Raw genomic sequence first — 23,156 nt, forward strand, 5'->3', positions numbered from 1 at the left:
GTTTTGCATTTTTCTCTTCATTATTTCCTTTGAATTAAAACCACTAAGCCTTGCAAAAAAAGCAATGTGATTCAGTCTCAGTGGACTAAAACGGCCAAACTGAGAGAAAGTGAACAAGAGCTTCTTTCTTACCATTAAAAATGTTTCTATCAAAACCATGTGACTCAAGATCATCTTAAGTATTTCCAACGTGACCTCTGAAAGCAATATTTCTAGTTCTGCTGCCTTTTGAGATACTATGAAAGCCAACATTATTGGAACAGGCTCATTTTAAAGTTATTAGTTCTTTGTTCTCAAAGTCACAGTTGAATAATTTTTAAAATCCAACTAGTTGTGTAAGAATGGAAGCCTGAAAGTCCACTGCAACTATGGAAAATATGATAAAAGTAGTCTGGGAAACATAGTTATGGCTCAGAGGAGACTGCTAAATTTTAATACAAGATATACTTTCCAATACTTTGTTCTGTTCTTTAGAAAATACAGGCAAATCATTCACCTCAAAAAAGAAAAGTTTGGGGATGTAGGACTTTACTAACGAGTAGCTTAGCTTAACTTCAAGTAGTTTGGAAAAATTGCAGAGAATAAACGGTCACTAAATTTTTTTTCTAATAAAGATAGATTCCAATGAATTAAAGAAGACTCAAAGTCAAGCTAGAAAAAATATTTTCTTCTGTCAGTATTAAATGTTGGTTAACTTCTCTCCAAACAGCTTGAATTGCTTCATGTGTTCAAATAAAACTTGAAGTTGCTAGAAAGACTTAGCTTAATATCATCGACCTGCTTCCTATAGTTGCTATGAAAATTTAGAGAACTGTCCAAGCCGAGAATAGAAATTTTTTAAAAAGTACTGTCTTCAACTCTTGCGACCTTTGGAATCTCACTGTTTCTTTGCCTTCTCAGGAAAATGACAAGTGTTAACCTGTAAATCAAATTACTATATTTCTTCCTGCTTACTTCCCAGTTTTTCGTTACTATTTATTTCCATGTTTCTCTTATGCATTAAACGAGTGACACACAAGACCTACGTTCTGATGGAAGAAAAGCTGAGTTCTAAAGTAGAGTGCTCCTCAGAAATACATGAAGTATGTGAAAAGGACTATGGACAGACATGTCCCAAATGAAATATAAACCCAAAAGCAAACTTGTGCCCTAAGCTGTTAACATAGAAATGAAATTAAAATATTCTCTCATAATAGAGGTGTTCTGGAGGAGGGTTCTGTATGTGTATGTCCCTTTTAAGTTGCTGTTTAAAAATTAAGGTGAGAGTACTAACCAAACTGCTGTTACGTACTTCGAGCGCCTGGAACATAACTTGCAAGTAATGTAATGAAGAGAAGAGAAACACATGATCATGCAAGGTAACCTCCATTTAAAAGTCATTTATACAACTTTAACAGATTACATTAGACAATATGAAAGCAGGAAAAAGTGAATGGGAATGAGGATACGGAAACTGCTTGTTAGCAGCTTCTTGAGCACAAAAGTGTTCTGCTTATAAAGGATCCTTAAGCATAACCAAGAAGCTTTACTCATGTACTGTCAACTGAGACGTTTTGCAGTGTCCTATAATGTTTGCAGTCAGTATGAGATTCTGTAGGTAAGCAAATTAAGAAGACACTACAACCAGGTTGTAATATTTGAAGGGCCATGTTGCTAAATTCTTCAAACATGAATTGGATCCGGAGACTCATCATAGTCTCATGTGGCGAGTGTACTGATTTCAGTCTAATTCATGTGCAATAGTGAATTGCCTTTTCCAGTTTGTATAGGCTGTGTATCCAGTAAATGGTCACTGTCAAGGATTACAGACTAAAGCTTTTTAGCAGTGACGACTGCGATAGCATTATTTTGGTCAATTATGTCCTTGCCTTTCAAAAGTATTGAAGCTCTAAGACGTTTCACTATAATCCCTTTTTCTTAAGTACAATAAAAAGCACAATCATATAAATAGCTTTAAATGAGGTACCGGAAAGTCATGACAGGTAAAGGGTGTATTTTAAGACAAAGAGGTGTTTTTTGTTGCTCCTAAAATATTCTCAGAAGATCAGCTCTGTTTCTATGATCTACATCAGTGAACCAATTCAAGCTGAAATCTATAAAACTTGAAGGTTTTTAATGAAATGAAACATATTTCAGCAGCATATGTCACCGCTTTTCTAAGTAATATACTAAGCACATATACATCCTCCACTGAACAGAAGCAAGTTTTTCATTTCATTTATGCTCATAATTATCTCAAACTTACAGGTAAGTCTTAACAGTAACAGAGAGAAAGCACAAGCATCAAATAGAGTTATACAGCTTTCAATATGGTGACACAGTGAAAATGACAGAATATGAAGACAGACACTACGGGCATTTAAAAAATGTTTATTGACAGCTTTTCAAAAAAAGCAAAAGACCAATAGCTACCCAACCATATGCTTACTAGATTTATCAAATAGTATCTCACCGTGTAGCAAAATCATCCCTAAACAAGAACTAGGCTACTGGACAAAATATCTCCACGGAAGCAGGACAACTGAATTCTTGGTTGAATTTCTGGTTATCATTTCTGCTTCTTTTTGACTTCTCTAAATGCTAGAACAGAGTAAAAGTACATAGCCTGAACGATCAGCAGAAAAAAAAAGTTTTAAGATTGAATGCACTGAGCAAAAGCCATGAGTTTCCGTTTTTGTGTTCTTCACCAAAATTCCCACTTCCTTGCTTTGCCTTCTAATCCAATTTTGAAGCACCTCAGTGACAAAAAGAATCATTAAGAGCAAATTCAGAACTTACTCATGGGCAAAATATACAATAATCCTCATAAAAATGCAATAATAATCAAAAATAATCAAAGCTTCCAGATTTGCTATTACTGCAAATAATATAGGTTTTCAAAATGTTTTTGTGTAAACAGCGCATGTGGGATGGTGGATATTTTCAAAGAGCTGGCAACCACAGTCTGACTAACAGTATGCTAACCAAAATCAGTGGCTAGTTGTGGTAAAAAAATTGCACATATACTATCCATCACTATACAGAACGCACCATACGCCTTTCAGCTTTAGAAATTTATTAAAATAGCTTACATATCATAAGCTCACTGAAGTTCAGTGCCTTAGCTCTGGCCATTTGGGGATATCAGGCCTGTGCTCAAGACTAGAATCTGGCAGTCGGCACAGCTCCATCAACATAAAAAACCCCAAAGTGACCACATTCAAGTCCTGAGGAGAAAGAAAGCACTCCTAGTCTTCAGCTTCATTTTCCCCTAGAGACCTGGGACAGGCAGAGTTACAGAGAGGAATGTCCATAAACAGCATCACTTCACTACTAGTGAATATATTGGGAAACAACTTCATGCACTCTAATGTTTTCTAAAGGGCTTGCCATTTAAAAAACTTTGTATGTATCTGTAAGTATTGATTTCTTCTGCTTTTAAAAGTCTACTCGGAAAACCTACCAGTAATTTACTGCGCATATAAATGGAAGATGAAAAGTAGATTGTTAACACTAACATATCATCTGTTGCTGGACAGGCAGTATGCATAAGGCATTAAACAGGACACAGATTTATAACTCTCTATTTTGGAACCAGAGCTCGGTTCTTAAAAACGTGCCCACGTAGCTACTGTCTTGTGTTAACACAATTACAACACAACTGTTGTCCAAAGCTTGTCAAAAGTTGGGTGCTTCTGGCAACGTTAGAACTTGTTTTCTACAACAAGCAACAAAATAATCTCTCTTGTCAGTATACAACTGCTGAGTAAGTCAAAAATCAAGGTCTTCCAACTCACCGGCCATGTCTCTCCCAGTGGTATACTTAAGTAGGCTGAAGTGCATCAGTCAAGGACCTTTTAAAAAAGTCCTTCACTCTCCTGCAATGGGGTCTGGAACACCACTGACAGTAGATCCCAGTAGGAGGCATGAAGAGGAGAAAAATTACATGTTCCAGGTATGGGGAGAGTTTTGCTTTTAAAGAAAGATGCCGAATCTCTTCTCTGACAGCTAGTCAATGAGAGACTGATGATATAACAACTCTAACAGTATGACGAGATAAAAGCACTTGCTGTAGATTCAGACACTGACAGCACCCAAGTACCCTAAGATTTATTTTTGTTTACTTTTGCTTCTCTAAGAAAAGCAAATGGCTTTAGAATATCCTTGTCTTTCCCCAGCAAATCCAGATTAATTAAAAAATGTGCCAGATAAACAGAAACAAGATTTTAAATATAACTCATTAAAAATTGATCTTATCTGTTAACCACATCTTGTTATTTGGAAAAAATAAGCTCTCTGAGGTAGACTGCAATCAAACATGTTTTACAGTGATGCTGTCATATTTGGTCTGGCAGCATCCACAAAAACATGGTCCGTACTACAAAAATGTATGTTACGATATTATCACATTGTTTCTCTTTCTGCATCTTTTCACAGGTGTGATGAGAAGGTGCTCTGACAGATAGCTCATGACCTGCACTACACAAGTTATCCTGTTTTGGATACATTCTGCACACTTGTAGGCATTTTTTATTGGGCTTGGTATAAATGTTTAGAAGTAGATGGAAAGTTCATAATGAAGACACGAATGCTGTCATATTCTTGTTCTCATTTTCTCTGCCGTGACTGTGTTTTGTGAGTTTGTTTGCTCCTAATACAGTAGAGAAGAACGCAATAATATTTCTGTATGGAATTACATCCTTTCAAGTCTCTTGACTCACATAAACAGGAGTCATCCCATTTTCAACAGAAAATCAGTGGAACAAGAGTCTTTCAAAGAAATATAGCAATATTCTTGATAGGGTAACCAGCAATCATGTCAATGTCGCATTGCTGGTGAAATATAACAAGGTGTAATGGGAAATTTTAGAAAGAAATTATCTATAATGTCTGTTGTTCTTTTAAAAGAACATTCAAACATAAAAATTCTTCCAGTGAAGGATGTTTTAAAGTTTTGAAGTAAATTAAATCCTTAATTTTGATTTTTTTAATTGATTACGTTAACGAAATCTACTTAATACTTAATTTACTTAACATTTTTTCACATTTAGCTATTTTTATGTGGGTTAGATCGATACAGCAGTGCTGTTTGGAACAGCAAATAACTTACTAATTTAGGATAATGCTCTATTTCAAATGCAGTGATGTAAAGGAAGCATTTAGAACATTCAGTTTCTAAGATAAACTGGTTTAGAAAAGCACTTGAATGAATATCTGTAAGACACTATTTGGAAAAAAATTGTTACTTAGAAAACAATTAAAATAAGTTCCATATAACAAATACTTGTTTCTCTCCGTCCTGTGAGATTTTACTGTGGATGGAGATTGTTTCCTGCAAGACAATGGGAATGGTAAATGAAAGATTCCCAACTTGGTATGGAAAAAGGGAAAAAGAGAGGAGACAGAAAAGTTTTGATTAACTCATATCCTCAACATTCAGCATGCAGTCCTCCACATTATGCAAAATATCTGCTGAGTTACAAGCAAGTTTTTGTATTTTTACATTTTTTTGGAAACCATGACACAATGTCATTATAGTTTTGGTACTCCAGCACAAAACAAAAATAATGTTTCATTCTCTTTGTCTCATTAGGATCTCATGCGAGGCTCCTGTCAGGTGCTAGTTTGTTCAGTTTATCTCAAGAAAAAAGGAAGAAAAAAGCTTAAAATGTTCCTTAGATATGTCAATCAAAAGGATTGTACTGGCTGGAACATCAAGTTCAGAAGAATATCGTCCATGTCAGTTAAAGCAGAATCTTTATGTGGCCCCATTTTCTTCATCCCTTCTAGACAAGACCGTATTTATGTAAAGGCCTAATCTCACCCTGTAATTACCCCAAAATCAAACTGTGCTACATAAAGCTGTTCAGTCAATAATTCCAACATGTATTTCTCTTTATGTGCTGTTTTCTTAGCTGAGAAGTACTTTCTTTAGGATCACAGTTTCACAAAAGATAAATAGTATTCAAATTTGAATTGGCTGGGGAGAGTACGTCTGACATTCAATCTTAAAGCATTTCCTTACTTGGCTCTGTAAAAATTATTAAAATTCCAAAACTCTGGTGATTTATCTCAGGTTCTTCTGCAGGCTATGTTAATTTATATTCAAATTTACTGCTTTCTTTCCAGCCATGCAGCAAAGACATACTCTCTGTATTCACTTTCTTACATGTAGCTGTATTTTTATTGTACTTGCAATAGTTTCGAAACTAAACAGCACATGGCAACAGATCTTTGATGCTAAGAGACATATCTGTTTTAATGTGCTCATAGAATCATAGAATGGCATAGGCTGGAAGGGACCTCAGAGATCATCTAATCCAACCTCATATAATTTTACAATCTCTTATACATTCACACGTTGTCTTTTTTTATTACAACATAGCTGTTAGGAATGGCAACTGTTAATACTTGAGACTGTAGGAATTATTATTATTGCGTCCAGTTCTGGAGTCCCCAACATAAGAAGGACATGGACCAGTTGGAGAGGGTCCAGAGGAGGGCCACGAAGATGATAAGAGGGCTGGAGCACCTTTCCTATGAGGACAGGCTGAAAGAGTTGGGGCTGTTCAGCCTGGAGAAGAGGAGGCTCCGGGGTGACCTTATAGCGGTCTTCCAGTACCTCAAGGGGGCCTACAAGAAAGATGGGGAGAGGCTGTTCAAGAGGGCCAGTTGTGATAGGACAAGGGGTAATGGTTTTAAAATAGAGGGAGGTAGATTCAGGTTGGATATTAGGAAAAAATTTTTTACCATGAGAGTTGTAGAACACTGGAACAGGTTGCCCAGAGAGGTGGTGGATGCTCCATCCCTGGAGACGTTCAAGGCCAGGTTGGATGAGGCCCTGAGCAACCTGATCTAGTTGGAGATATCCCTGTTCCTTGCAGGGGGGTTGGACTAGATGACCTTTGAAGGTCCCTTCCAGCCCTAACGATTCTATGATTCTATGATTCTATGATTTTTTTTTTACGTTGAAATAAAAGCATTGATCATTTGAGATCAGAGTGCTGCTCCAGGATCACAGCTTGCTCTTTAAGAAGGTAGCTCACATGAATGAGCCAAAGAGGAACACAACCATTTCAAGGAACTTTTCAGCACTGTGTACTATGGTTCCGATGAACGTGGTGCCATCTCATGCAACATGACCTATCAGGGGATAAACTAACTATATTTCATTCTGATGTCATTTTAAATGAAAGCTAGTGATACTCTAGAGATATAAAGTATGTTTCTCATGAAGAGTTTAGCTCTCTTGTTTTGTAAAAGCTTGTTAATGCTGATGTTTAGATCAAACATATTTCTAGAGGCAATTATTAAACACGTACTGCGCGCTGCCGGGGTACTCAGCTTACAAATCATGAGATTTCATAAAGCTGGTTTACAACTCATTGGCACTCCCTTTCCACACTTGTGAACAGTCTTAAGGAAAAAAGCACAGCAGAAGGCATCCACATAAATAAAGTCCTTTGGGTTACAGTCCTCTTCACAGCTACCCAAAATAGAAAAGAGAAAAAACCTTTACACGGCAATATAGGGTAATCTCTTCTTTGTATCTGATAAAGTGATTGCAGAAAACAATTAGCTGGCAGTGCCATTCAAGCCAAAATAATACACCTTTGAGCATCCAGCTTTCTGTTAAAACCTGACACTAATTTGTCTTTTGTTTACTTACATAATTTCCCCAATTAAATAAACTGTGATCATTTAACCAGAGCTTGTGGTAAGCAACACAGTCTGCAAAAAATGAACAGCACAACAGAAACACTAGAGCATGAGCAACTCGATGGCAAACCACTCTACAATTCCAGTCTGACCAGATTTGTGGTTTGATTTAACTCTAAACTAGGGCTTTCTTAAACACAGAGCACAGGAACTAACTCTTATTTAGGTACTGAGCTACACATAAAGCTGCACTATGAGACAAGTTTATCAACGGTAAATAAACTAAGTGGTTACCTAATAAAATTGGGAGATGCAAATCTGCCTTCCCAGAGTTTGTTTTTCGCAAACTCACCATAAATCCTGCCAAAACTAAAATGGGAGAACTTTTTTAGAAATTTCACTAAAATGTATACTTCCTTAACAGTCAAGTAATGTATACCCCTTAGATTTTCAGCAAATCTTGTCCAAATGGATTTACTAATCCTAAAGCATATTTATGAATCCTGCAACAGATTTATAAAAATGGTAACAGATATGCAAAGCTTACCAATAGATCTTAAATAAAGTTTTGATTTAGACATTTTTTCTGTGTGCTTTACGGGTACAAGCAATAGATTTATTTCTGAATCACAATTTTGGGTCTCAGTTGGCAGCATCAAAATTACAAAAACATCCCTTACACATTAATTCTTAATTAGGTTTTTTAAATTCCAATCAGAACTTCCATAGTGAGTTCCTGAAGTCCAGATGTAATAAGGAGTTTCATAAAAGGCTTTGTAACCTGTTTCTCGTGTCTTCCTTCAAAGTTCAGAATAAATCACACTCCAGCCTCAAAGCACCCTAGTTTTTCTTTAAAAAGCAGCAATTTGTTATTATTTGTCAAGTTTAGCCATGATGCTTCTACAGTTCTACTGAAACAACAACTCAGAAAAGGGCTTTTTAAATTTAAGGTATGTATTTTTAGCAGATCTAAGAATCAGCTTGCCAGAGTGTACATAAAGAACTCATCTTCCTCGGGCCAATTTCAACACCCTTTCAGTTCAGATTTCAAAGCATATCAAAAATTATGCTGTTGCTGAAGTAACTGCTTCCGTGCTACTCTCTGCATGCGCTTCTCACTGTCATCCTTGCGCAGGCACTAAAGCCTGCATGGCAAATCAGATCTGAGAGCTGAAAACAAAACCAACAACAAAACCAAATAATTACTTTTCAGTCGGATGGAACTTAATCCTGCTCACTCTGTGGTAGCATTCGGATTGGCTTAGGGGAACTGTGAAACTATAAAGTCAGCAACATTCAACTGATGGATACTTATGATGATCTTAATTATCATGTTAGTTTCAAATTATTTTGAAAATCCAATTCCAATAGCAGGTGCTAAGAACTTGACATTCAGCTCAGAATTTGACGGAATATAGGTGACAGGAAGGGAAAAGGTAGTAAATCAGAAGTGATGTATCAAATATAGAGGTAGTAAGCATTTCTTGTTATTTTAGGAATTTTTCCTGAGATGCTTCTAAAGATAGGTAAAAAGTTGAACTGAAAACTTAAATTCCAATAGTGTTCTTCCACAGTAAGCCAAATAAATTATATTAAAATAAAGATATATAACAATAAAACTTCTAAAATTACTACATCTTTAAGTATGCATATAAATTTTTACTTAATTATATTTATATAATTCCTTATATTAACTATGGACTTCCTATTAAAAAAACTCGTTTGCCAAACCCTCTCATCATGAAACAAAATCCAGAAATCAAAGGTCATAGCATGCTGAGCCACAAGCTCTGCTCATACAAGGGAACGTTCTCCATATTTCAAGTGAAAATAAAGAAGAGAAAAAAGGAACTTTATCTCTTTTTATGTTGATTCAATCAACTTTGCTTTTTTATGATACCTAAAACTTCTGTAGCAGAGCATTTATTCCACTGAGCCTAATCAAGTTTTTCAGTTGCATAAATATAAGTATTTAGTCTTTTGTCTTCAGAGTGCTCCTCTGCTTCCTTTTAAGCTTTGGGACTGAATTCTCCTCTCAAGCACAGCAATGTCAACATGGCAGAGTAGTGGATGATTACAGATGGGGTGCAGAATACAGCTTAGAATTTAATTCCCAGATAGGTCTTATATTCACAAAGCAGAACAAAACTACCCATTTTATTTTGAAATATAATGAATTATATTTGCAGCTGCTGCCTCTTATTTTGCACCTGGAAATCCAAGAGTGCATCTGCACTTACGGGCTCAAACACTTTGTGAGCAGCTAAAAACCTGACCAATATTTTCTTTATATGAGCACTTCATGTAGACCATTGGCTCTTATTCTGGTTGAAGCCAGATTGAACTCCACTGAAGCACACTGAACTAGTACTAAACCAGAAATTCGATCTGAACTCATCTGCTTACATCATATTCGTTTATCTGACAGAGCACTAATAATCAGTTTTAAAAACTAAATCTGAATTATTAACAGAGGCTGGCGCCTTGGCAGATGCAACAATGTTATTTAAAATTAGATTTCTAAAAATGACATATCAAGGAAAAAACTCACAGAGGAAATAACAAAAATGTAGAAATTACTCGATCTTCACCTTCGTGTTCTAAAACTGTTTATTAAAAAAATAAGCAATAAACTCCCTAGAATCATGAAGCAATGCAACAATACGCTAATTTGAGCAGAACCTGGTGCATTTTTGTTTGTTTTTTTGTTGCTTTGGATATGTTGGAAAGTTCTGATAAAAAGTCTGCTGGTTTGTACACTGTACAACTGTAAGTATGCTGCACTAGAAAGCTGAGCTTTTGTGGATTTGAGTATTATTAAAAAGAAACTAAAACAATTGTATTACATTTAAACTGTCTTATAAATAATACAGAAAATACAACTGAGAAGACAGTCTTTAGTAACATCTCTTTTTTCAGCATTCATTTCTGACAATGCTGACTTGTATCATCCTTAGTCCATGTCAATTTTCATCTTACCTTGAATGCACAGCTGATTTTTTTTTTTATTTGATGCTCTGAAATTCCAGTGATCTTTCACGAATTTAGATGGATTAGCCATGCTATTCTCCCCGTCCAGGCAAGTTTGAGATAAATGGCTGGAGAGGCTATGATCTCTGGGCAAATTACTCTCCTTCACTACAATACATATTGATGAATTGTGTCAGTATTCACTTACACATTTGTCAGTTTCATTACTCAAATAATAAAAACTGCACATTCCTGGCCCCATGAGAATGAAAGGAGGGTATCACAAGTTATTAACAAAAGATAATCACAAAATTCACATTAAATTTGATCAGAAAAAAACTTACTCATGAAATTCAAAGTAAATAGTCTTAACATCATCCACATCAGTCAGATGCAAAAGAATTGTTATTTGACTATTTAAAACTTAGAATTATTTTGTCACAAGAAAGTAAATGTTTACCCTTTAGAGTTTCATTCTTCTAAAGATGTAAGCACATAAATGTTGACGGATTGCATCTGATGGTGGCAAAACAGAGATTATTTGATTGCTTACCTGTAATAATTTAAAATATATTAAGTAAACTTTGAAATTATCTCAGAACACACACACACGCAATATCCATGTGCACCTACTACTACTACAAGTACACCTGCTACTGATATATCTAAGCAACAAAATAAATGAGCTATCCTTTCTCCCACTGAAAAGACAAGAACTCTCCAAGATTCAAGAATTATCACATAACTATAAGAAAACACTACTTTTTCATGACTGATCTTCAAAGGGAGTATTGTTCAGGACATAAATTTCTGCAAAATAAGGTTAACAATAAAACTTTATCTCTATTTCTACATAACCATATCAATTTTAGATGAGGAAAAGGCTGCAGCATACTAGAATGTACTACTCCATTATCTCCAGAACACTTCCTATCCCTTCTTTCTTTCTATCCTTCTGAAATGTTGCTTTTCATTTACTGATTACCGTACTCTTTTCTCAAAAGACTTTCAGGTCCAAATGCTGTACTTTGTAATATTAGTTTAAATTTTGAACTAAAATTATGTCGATAGATAATAGAGATGCTTTATCTTTGAAAATCAGTATTATATGTGCACGGTTGGAATTAGGCTACAATTTATGAAACTCCTGGCCACTAGTTTTACAAGAAGGTATTAAAATAAAAAATAGCTTCATAGCCTGTATATGATCTCTGCTTATGAAACAGAAATATCATTTCCACTGTAAGAAAGTATGTCTTTTATATTGCTTTGGCTTTATGGTTAGATTGCTACAGATTATGCCAAGCCCCTGGCCCAAGGAATTGCTGGTGGATGAGGTGATCACTCCTGCTGGTTGACTAAATCTCGCACATGTTACGTTAACACAGGGGCTTGAAACTATTCTGTTGGACTCAAATGGAAATTGAAAGGATCATACTTGAACTTGCAAGTCCTGAAGGCAAAACTGACCAGTAAAATGCCAAGTATATTTGCCTCTGTCCCTTCTTGCTATCCAAGTGGGAATACTCTTATCTACCATGGGACTCTGGCAGCCAGAAAGCCCTATTCAGTCATTAAAGAGTGACTTTTCTTCACTAGGAATGAACTGAAGAAGGTGGGTTTTGCTTTCCTCAACGACATGCTCAGATAAACTCTTTCAGTGTGGTTATCACTTATTTTCTGGGGCAGAGAATTTCCTGCTTTTATAACACAACAGAACTATGATCTGGTTCCAGGCTCATAGAGGTGAAACAGGCAGACTCAGTATTCTCTACCCATAATCACTGCTTAGCAGAACCTGCTCTTCTCAAGGTGCCAAACTGATCATAAAACAAAACTCTTGATATTATTTCTAGACGATCTCTTCCCTTGTACGTACTGGAATAGGAAAAACCAGTTTAACCATCCCCACTGTTTCTGATCTAGGATCTTCACTCCACAATTCTCTGAAAGACACTTCTACTAATTTTATAATTCTAGCTTAAGGTTAATAATCTATTCTTAGTCTAACGTTAATTGGTCTAATCATAGCTGCTTTAGTGCTAGAGTGTCTCAGCAAATTGAAAAATCTTTTTTTATTGTTAAATGACCATGCTCGTAATAAAAATAGATCAACAAGATGTTCTTCCTGGAATTCTGTAATACCTTTAGCTTACATTCTTTTTTGACTTATCATAGTTTTTTTTTTTTTTTAAGTATTCACTAGTTTAGTTTCACAGCTTTTATACTTTACAAAATTTCTTCACGTTGTCCAACTGTATTTGAAAGGATATTCTTCATTCATGCTAATTTTGCTATCCTTCATTTTAGAAGACCTATTAGAAAAGATGTAATTGTACTTTCTCAGTTATGTCTGATTTAAACACCTGCATATCAACATATTAGAAGACAGATTAAAAGAAAACAAAGGACATGAGTAAACTACAGTTTAGTGTAGTTGGAGTATGCTACAAAAACATCTTTAACATTTTTATCAGTGGGCGTACATCAGCTTTCTCATAGACAACCAGAGTTAAAAAAAAAATCAGAACAAGAATTCCAAACAAAGATTATCTGTCACTGGAACCAGATTTTCACAGCACATCTGCAATGGAGGCATCAAAGGGTAGGGCTTTTTAAACGGGCCCCGTCACTTCTACTACTGCCACACTGACTGTCAAATGCAAGTAGAGAATTTCATTCTAATCTGAAGTTCCAGCTGTTTATTTTGGCTCTTGACCAGTAATTAAGGGCTAATCTTCCAAAAATTTAACAAGTCTTTTTAACAGAAGTTCTACACCTAACCTGGCAAGTATTTAGAAGGATTTATAGACGCACCTTCATCTGTATATTCAAGCTTGTATAATCTTTGGACCAGTTTCTTTCCTTCTATGGCTTGAAGAACTCAAATCTGCAACTTCCATTACCCAAAAGTATACTACAGTGTGTCTAGGCTGCAGGCTATTGTAGATGCATGTATTATATATCCCTAACCGTGAAGATGCAGCAATGGACCTGAGTTTCACTGATTCTGGAAACAGAACAACAACAGAAGAGGAGTGTGTATTTGTATCCTACTGATTAGTCTGATAAATGGCAGTCCTAGCTTCCACAATGAATAAGGTTTTTACAGTAAAGAGTGTTGATGCAGAACAAAGGTAAATCTTAGAGGGTCTGTGTTTTGCAGCAGTTAGAGCTCCACATTCCAAAAAGACCACTCTAGTAAATCACCCTTGTTCAGGCTCCAATGCTCAAGAACAGAGTAAAATTTTTATTCAGACACAAGTTTGTGCTCAATTTTTACTGTTGGGTTCCTGCAGGCATCCCCTGGCTCAGAGCGTAATGGGTTGGTTCTTAAGAGCTTTTTTCCAGGACACATGTTTCTTCTTATCCATTAGACATTTAATTTTGGTCTTATACTCCCCTCTCTGGGTGGCCACAATGCCAAGAAATGCTCAGCACCAAGAGGATGGTTCCAGCAGAGTTCTGCTATCAGTTTGATGCTAAAATAGGTGTCGACATTTAAAAGACAGACTTTAGAACACTGTGGATTGGGTTAAGTCTCCTGGAAAAATCTGATCTTTTAAAATTCCTTAAGGCAAACCAAACTCTTAAAAATCTGGTTTTGAATTCAGAATTGAGCTCATGAAGGAAACTTGAGTATCTGTAAAGCTCCAGTTTGTTTGTAGCTATGCCATAGAATAAAATAAAAGACAAAACATGTCAATAATACATTGTACAACTGTACACCAAAGGAAGTTGTAAGTATGGTCTAAAAAATAAAATGAACAAATAAACATACATCTTACCAGCTGTATTCCCCCAGGTATTGCTGCAAGTTGTTTGCAAAACCAGTTAATTCATTCATAGTACTTAAGCAGCTATTTCCATCTCTTGTTAAAAAGCACTTAAGCAGATACTTAAGTTCCACTGACTCGACCTCATATTCACTCATATACAAACTGGATTATGTTAACTTAAAAAAAAGGAAGAAAAAAGAGTCATTACTACATTATTGTTAGCAGAAACTTAGTGTTTTAAGAGGCCCACTCTGGGGAAAGGATTGTCTGATTTGACATCTTTGTCAAAAGATCTGAAGACAGAAAAGAGCTAATACAGTGAGTTAATAAAACAGACAAGATACTTTTAGAGTACTCAAAGGAACTATCCCTCTAGAATACTAGTGTCTTGTTTTAAGAAAAACACATCCTCTTGCACAGCCACCAAAGTCAGTATGTGTATGCCAAGAATAAAGATTGAATCTTTGGCAGATGAAGTGTTTGTTAGCCAATAACAGATGCCTACGGCAGTACTGATGCTAAAGAATGGATTAATAAAATCATACTCCGACAAACTGAGTAACTGTGTGAAGAATAGGATAATGAGAAACATAGGGGAAAATTCAAATAACCCCAGGCATATTCCTACCTATTAGAGTGGCAAGCTTCAAATTTGTATTTTTAGTTGTCGGATTTCAGTGGTTGAATATAAACATATGTGTTGACATTCCTTAAAACATTAAATGCATATGTCCAATTATTCGATATCCCTCATAACAAACTTATGTTTTCGAAATAAAAGCAATGAATATAAAATAAATTTTCCTGTCACTCAGTACAAAGCCACTATTGGACAAATTGGAAACCATCATTTGACTTGTGTAATAAATGTGCAGTGGTTTCTTTGTACAGTCGTGATCATCAACCACCAGAAAAAAAGAAAAAGACATCTGTCATGAACATCTTTGCTGAGAGTTTGTCACCAATGCAGCACTCGGTAACCAGCTAGAGATGTAGAGATTTAACAATGTTTCCTCTCATTCCTACCTTATCTTCTTTTGCTTTGTCATATTGCTGTAATTTGGAGTAAAAAATGTCTTCCAGAAGATGTATGAACAGCACCAATCTTGGGTTTCTACCATGAGATTTAAAATGATACATTATGCATGTACTTAGCGGTTTATCCTGTGTTTGACTGGATCAGATGGAGTTGAAATGTATTTGTTCACTTAAATTGCAACTCTAGCTTGAAAAATGATGCAATGATTTTACTTTTTTTCTTTTTTTCACCGACAGTTGACAGACAAATCTTGAGAGAAACTGAGCAAAATTTAGGTCTGAAAGAGGAATTCAGGAACTGTGTTGTTCTAAACAGCAATCTAGTTAAGAAACATTCCGACAGAAGCCAATGCTAACTTTTTTTTGAAGAACATATAGTCTCGCTGCAATATCAAAAAGATTTAAGGAATACAGAACTAATTCTCTCCTGATAGAGAATTAACAGTTAGGACCGTACACAGGCAATCCATGGGAATGGTTTCTACACAAATCGTGCTACTAATGATGACTAGGTTTTCTTGTTCATTCAGCTTCTCTTGTTTATTGAAGCCTGGTTATTCTGTTATTTTCATAGCTGTCAGAGTTCTCTAAGCTGAAAACATTAAATTCCAGCCACTCGAAGCCCAGAATCAATCTTGGAATACCCAAATCTTGACATCTTTCCACAACTTCATGAACAAATGGCACAGGAGAAAACAGAGTTAGTTCTGTCCTGTAACACTTCTTTCATTTTGAAGGAGTTATTAGCAGGAAAGACATTGAAAATTTTAGGGAGGTAGTGGAATGGGGTTGCTTTTTAATACCTGACTGAACCAAGTGAAGTTCTGTTGGACAGTGCAGCTGGCTCATCAAATTTTTACCAGGGGTTCTGTAATTTCAAGTTATTTTTATTACCTAGTCTTAATCCATCAGAGTTCAAGTATAAAGTGTAAGAGTCCTTGAGGCTACTTGCTTTTAGGAACAAAGAACTACTGAAAAATTCCAAGCATATTATCCTAACTAGGCTAAAGCAGATAGAGAATATGCTGTCTGGCCAAACACAGTATGACTGTCTGCCAGAACACCTCACATCTTTAGCAGTAAAGTCACCTCTTTCACATGTGATGCTGAGAAAACCTCCAGACAGGTTTTTTTCTTCGAGTGCTGTTACTTGCCTGTTCACCACAATTCATACAGCATCCTCAAAGTTACCGTGCCGGTTTAAATCACGAGATTTGCTCGTTTTTATTGCTGCTGACAATAGCTACAGAATAAAATACACATTGTCAGAAGGGAGTTTTCAGCAGGTTTGTATTTACCCTCTGCTTGAACTGGATTATATGTTATTTCATGCAAGAAGGCTAAAGGTAAAACAAAAACTCTCACTTGTGTGCTTATGAGAGTATGTGCTAAATCAAACAATTTCTGTGAAATATGCCTGGGCTTCTTTGTGGAAACATTCATACAAGTTCGGTTTTGTGCAAATTCAGACTGTCTCCACAGGCAATATAGCTCTGCTTTGCACATCCCAAATACCATTAAGCCACAAATACCAGTAAGACGCTCAGAACCAGTATGAGAGGCTGCTCGGTAAGGCAAAGAAAGTCATTTAAGTTATGGAGAGACTATGTGGCAGTTGGTGCGTTACACTGCACCTATGCTGCTACATCACCTTAGGGCAGATGAGAGCTGCTGGAACATCATGAATTGCTGCCAGCTGTGGGAGGACAGACAGAAACATCAAGAGATATCCCAAGTCATCCTGCAATTTCTCAGGCAAAAAACTCAAAACCTATACGGATGCTTTTATGTATGACAGAGCATCCAAACGATACTGCAGACAGTTCTGATGTCTTCAAAACCAGGTCAAACTCTACACCTAAAAACTCAGTATCAACAGCAGATTGTCTCGAATACGGATGTTAACCAGATTGTCCAGCCCGGTTCTCACTTCATACACTAAGAACTCTGCTTCTGTTATGTTAACTTCATTCAGCAATTCTGTCACCTATCCCTGGTCCATAATCCTGTTTGTTGGCTGAAGGCTTGGATAATTTGTTTTGACAGTATAAGATCATAACATAATTTGTCTTTAAAAAGATATGAGAGTTCTACTGGTCCGTGCAGAACTCATGTCTTTGGAGGTATGATGATGAAGAGACTGAGAAATGATGGGAAAGTCTGACATATGTGATTGAAGACAGGAATTAAAAAAATTACATCAAAAGGAATACATCATTGAAGAAAGCTAACCGGAAAAACTACCTGTGAAAATTGACACTCCAGAGTGTCACATTTTGATGATGGAAATGATGGCATACAGCTTCCATATAGCTGCCTGGGCCTTCCAAGGATAAAGGGTTTTCTAGGCTTGGCTTGGATATGCAATATCCTCACATGCATCAGACTTTTGTTTTCTGAATATTTCAGATCGTCCTGCACGCACCACACAAGCATTTTAATGCTGTAACTCTGGTTGAAGTAATATATTGTCTCTGATATTTGGAAATCTTAAACAATTCTGCCAAATCTCCTAGCTCTACACCAAGGAAATTTTTAAATGAAAAAGGAAGATGCATCAATGGAAATCCAGATGTACAGCTGCCTCGATGGAGAGGCCACTGGGGTGCCTAAGCACAATGCCACACAGCTTTTTCAAGAACAATCTGATACCAAAAAGGGCACGTTGCGGTGGGAGCAACACATGAATGTGAATGTATTCTGCTGAAATAGCTATGTCAGTAATAATATGCTGGCAGAAATGTTTCTGGTAAAACTCTGCAACATAGACGTGCTGTACATGGTTCGTGGAAGTGTTTCCACTTGCTATTATGGCAATTGTATCCCTGCCAAAACCGAAACAGATGCTCCAATGAAACGCAAAGAAATTTCAAGCTGGTTGACTACAATGAGATTTTGTTTTGATAACTCTGGCAGGAAACAGCATTAATACTGTTCTTCACAGTATTATTCTACTGATTCAAAATCTGCACTCTCAGTCTTTGAGACTGCAAGGGTTTGCCACCTTCATGTTAATTTAGATATGTTGTATTATCTTATGTTTCATAAATTCAATATTTCAATAATTTATAGCAATTTAATATATCAGTTATATCTATATATCCATAGTTACTTTTAGCTTTTGCAGTACAGAAGCGTACAAAAATAGAGCTAATTTGCAGATAGCATGCAGGAAGATGAATATATTTAGCAGAGGTAGGATGCACCAAACCACAGACTTTGATTTTTAGGGAGATTACAGAGAAAGGAACTACCGAAGTTATGGATATCATTGCCTTGCAAGATGAATGGGTATTCCCTATGCTTGTATTAGAGAATTAATGAGACTAGACAACAAGTGAATAAGAATATATATTCCTCCCATGCTTCAAAAGAACAGAACGGTATGTTAGAGAATTCCTCAAATCAACATTCCTGTGCTGTACCTTATCTGTGGCCAAAATGCAAATTTCATTTACCAACAGTCCTTCAGTCCAGTACTTCTCATTCCATTTGCTTCAAGAAAAGAATCTGCCTGTCATCTTCTGGGAAGCATTTACATTCTATGATACATTAAAAAAAAATGGAAATACTATAGTATCTCACACAAACCCCCCTTATTTCCCCTAGAAATTGAAATACTCCTGCCTATTGCTGTTTAATGTTTAGAAGTTCATTGCATTATGGCAGTTAGTTCTACTTTATGTAGCTCCATAATTGAACTGTAGAATAATCAGGATCACTAATAATTTTCTCAAGAGTTATCTGTCAGCACCCATAACTCATCATAAAACCAATTATGTCACTTCTGGCATACCTTTCAACACTTTGGTGCCTGCCAAAGTAAAAATCAATAAAAGATTATTATTATTCCGTGGCTGAGACTGGGTAAGTGGCTCCAGTGGCACTGCCTGTTGGGGGACTGCCATTAAAGCTTTTAGAACTGCATAATCCCAGTCTTATTAGTCTACTCTAGTGAGCACACCTCATAACACAAAGTATTTTCAAACTTGTTAATAACTCCAATTGACTATTTACCATGAAACACTGTGCTGAATAATGATGATGAAACTTACTGAAAAATAGCATATACTTTTCTAAGTATGCATTTGATAACGCTGGAGTTTCACCTGACTTCTGGTCTGATAGGAAAATCCATTATCTGTCACACATTTCTCCATTTTAATATTTGATGTATGTATTACAAAACACACTTGAAATTACAAGGTCTGCAAATCTCACTTAAGATACCACTAAATTTTGTACTGCAACACGCTGCTGTGATGAATGTCTTGGTACTTCACCACTAGGAAGCCCACATATTTCTCTTTCTTCTCTGAAACTTTCAGATCAGTCTGGGCCTTGCAGGAACCTAGCCTAGATCCACCTTTAAAGTGCCAAGAACTAAGTTAAATTCATCTGACAAGGGTTGTGAGAAATCAGATTTTCTAAGCACTCAGGTTACAGATATATCTCCTTAAGAGCTGCACATTTCTCATTCACTTTACCTGCCACATTCAGCAACCTCCTCCTTTTCAAAGTGTTCATGAAATCAAGGTAACTACTGTCTTCACAGAGCATAAGCCACAATTAGCTGATTATTTCTTCTTACATCGAACCTCACGTAAAAATTTATGTTGAAATTCTTCCATTGTTACTTAGTATCGAGCTATTCGCACAGGAAAAAAAGTCATTAAAGCCCTATTTCCCACAGATAGATGAAGGGCCTCAATTTCCTGCCAAAAACAGCATAAGCTTTTCCACCAGCTTCAGTGGCCATACAAGCAAAGTACATGGAGAGTGATAAGTAGTGGCAAATGAGTTTCATCAAATTGAACACTAAGCAACATTTTTCCTACCAACGCTGAAACATACTCATTGTGTCCTTCTTCCTACATCCCACAGTATTTGACCACTGGGCTAAAAATGGCAGGACCATTGTTGGAAAATATGAAGTGATGCACATGGGAGAAAACAGCCTATAAGAATACACAGACAATCAGGACGTAAGTATTAGCTCGTACCACTGAAGAAAGAAATATTCATGTCATTGTGAACAGTTAATGGATAACAGCAGTCTAAAAGACCAACAGAATGTTGAAGATTATTCAGGAAGGATTAGAGAAGAAATCATATAGAGCCTACGCAGCCACAGCGATTCGATATGTTGAACGTGGTACATAGTTGTAATTACCTTAAAGCAAAAGAGATGCCACAGAACTCTCTAAGTATGGAGGTAAAGTGTGATTAGGCAGGAATGACTTACCTATGAGGACAGCTCAAACTGGTTACTACAGTCAGACACAACAGAGTTTAGAAAGGAAAGCAGCTGGTATTGAAAAGTAAATACTATTATTTCTCATACCAAAGCTATCAATTACAGATCTACAACATTTTGGATTTATTTTCCAAGATTTCTATCTCCAAAACCTTGTAGGGCTTTCCTCAACTTGAACTTCCTACAATTTGAACTTCTATACAAAGATTTTCATACTCTTTAAAGCCATTATAGCTGGTTAACAGTGTTTTTTTTGTACTACTCTAGTTCTGTAAGCAAGAATTTTAATATTTAATATTTAGATAAACAGTGGTAAAATAACCAGATATGTATCTGAATCAAGTAGGTTGGAACATGGCATTTTCATTGTGCATTTTCAAACATGTTTGGTCTCAAATAAGTATAAGATGTTACAGTTTTAAATATTTTTATAAACTACTTCTGAGGAAAAAAGCCAAGGAAAATTATTAAATGTTGAATTTGTCATATTTGAATATTTATTTTAATATAAACACCAGCTTTGTGTGAAAAGCCTTTTGATAATAAACATTAACATTTCTGAAGCAGTTATGATATCTGTTTTACTTGCAATTGCAATGGAGCAAAAAAAGTCGGTTGGCATGTACCTGTTGAGAAGCATAAACTTCAACCAAGGAGTATAAGTTCTAACTATAAACTAACTTCTCACTATGGATTTTTTTCTTTCAAATATGAGTAGTTTTGCAAATATGAGTAGATTTCTAATATTTTGAAGATATAACTTACTCCCATCTCTTCAGATTACCACAATGAAAACAGGATGATTTCAGACTAAGGAATAGCTTTAAGAGTGCTTAGTTATCTAAACAAATTATAGCATTTCCTTCAAATCTCATATCCAAGTGACAAAAGTATTCTGTATTTTTACCCACTTCTCTCTTTCACTGAAATCAAAACGTATCTTATTTATTTTTAACTATACTAGCTCAAAGACAACCGTCAGGTGTATACAGCAACTGATAAATGCAAAAAATATTTTAAATAATCCGCTTTTTACCAGAACCAAAAAATGTCAAAGCACCAAGCACCATGTATCATTCACGTGCACAGCATAACACAAAGAATTCTACTGCCTACTCATACATTGACCATGGATAACTGATCGACCATGGGATGGTGTAGAATAGGAATTCTTTAAAAGATTTGTATCTCCATGTGACTCAAATTTCCTTTATTTTAGAAATTATAGATGTTTTCTTTAAAGCTAAACTGATATTTGTTTTTTTATTTATTTTCAAAACTTCACTCAGCTTTTTCCCCCTTAAAGGCTCACACTGAGAACTGGTCTGTGTGCGGTATAGAGAGGGCATATTTACACTTTTGATAATGGAGACAGGAAAACGCAACAACAAAGCCCCAGCAACCTTACAGGTTGCCCAACGCATGGAAACCAGTGTTAGTTTAAAAATTTCTAAAATGAGATGACTCTTCAGAATTCAGACAACATATGCAGCAGCTCGTCTACGCTAACATGAAGCCACTCGAATCAAATGTAGGGCTGACAGATCTTACCAAGGAAAACGTGATATGACATCATTTGAGATACGAAGCTAGATAAACGTTACCACACAAAGACATAATGCAGCCTTATATAAAGCACTACATACATTTCTAGACACTCACCCAAAGAAAATGCTTTCAAATTGGAATAGATGACAAACACTAGGATAAAGGGTGGGCCAAAGGTAAGTCCATCCTTCGGAGAAGGGAAAGATGATGGCTGCCTTAGTTACCTCTCAGAAAAAGTTTGAGCAGGGGAATGGAGGGAACAAAGAGGTAACAACAGTGTTACCTGCCTATAAAGAAGTGTAAACAACAGATGAAATTTAGAAAACTTTGCTGTTCAAACAATTCAGAAACTACTTTAAGATCAATTAAGCTAAGCTAAAGATGACAAAATGACCAGCTGAAGGTCTCACTCCACTGCTGCATATATTATTCATCTTTATAAAAGCATCCTGGGCTACGGTCTGAAAAGCAAAATTGTAATCATATGTAATCATATCAAAGAAAATTGTAATGCTCAATGAACCTACTTAAAATAATTTGTAACGATTTGAACAGTATCAAAATGCTTCAAGTCAACTAATAAATATTTTTCTGTGTTAGTTAACATTATAGAGCAAATACTAAAATGCAGATTATTCAGATTACACATGGCCCATCACACACTAATTAGTAAATCACAAATTAATTATGCAGTAAATAATCACATATCTACATCCCTCAGTCTTTGGGAAGAAATTTGGTGAATCTTTTCAGTCACTTTGGCATCAAAGACAGCTTAAAATCCATCAATTCCATTAAAAGGACTTTGGAGAAGACTCTTGTCTTGTGATTGTTCCTTAACTGTCAGAGTCTGCCAAGCTTCAAAACCATGTCTAGGAATATGTGCTTCTTTTTTTTTTTTTTAAAAAAAAAAATCCAAGCAAACA

The 23,156-nt window shown here is 35.9% G+C and overlaps 1 protein-coding gene across 1 annotated transcript in view; it reads right to left on the reverse strand.

The window, feature by feature from the left end:
* Positions 1-23,156, reverse strand: part of NAALADL2 (N-acetylated alpha-linked acidic dipeptidase like 2) — a 263,692-nt gene that overhangs the window by 39,855 nt on the left and 200,681 nt on the right. The gene's annotated exons all lie outside the window — the stretch shown is intronic.

Source organism: Tauraco erythrolophus, chromosome 11 (genome assembly GCF_009769465.1).
Source record: "Tauraco erythrolophus isolate bTauEry1 chromosome 11, bTauEry1.pri, whole genome shotgun sequence".
In the NCBI taxonomy this organism is placed as follows: Eukaryota; Metazoa; Chordata; class Aves; order Musophagiformes; family Musophagidae; genus Tauraco; species Tauraco erythrolophus.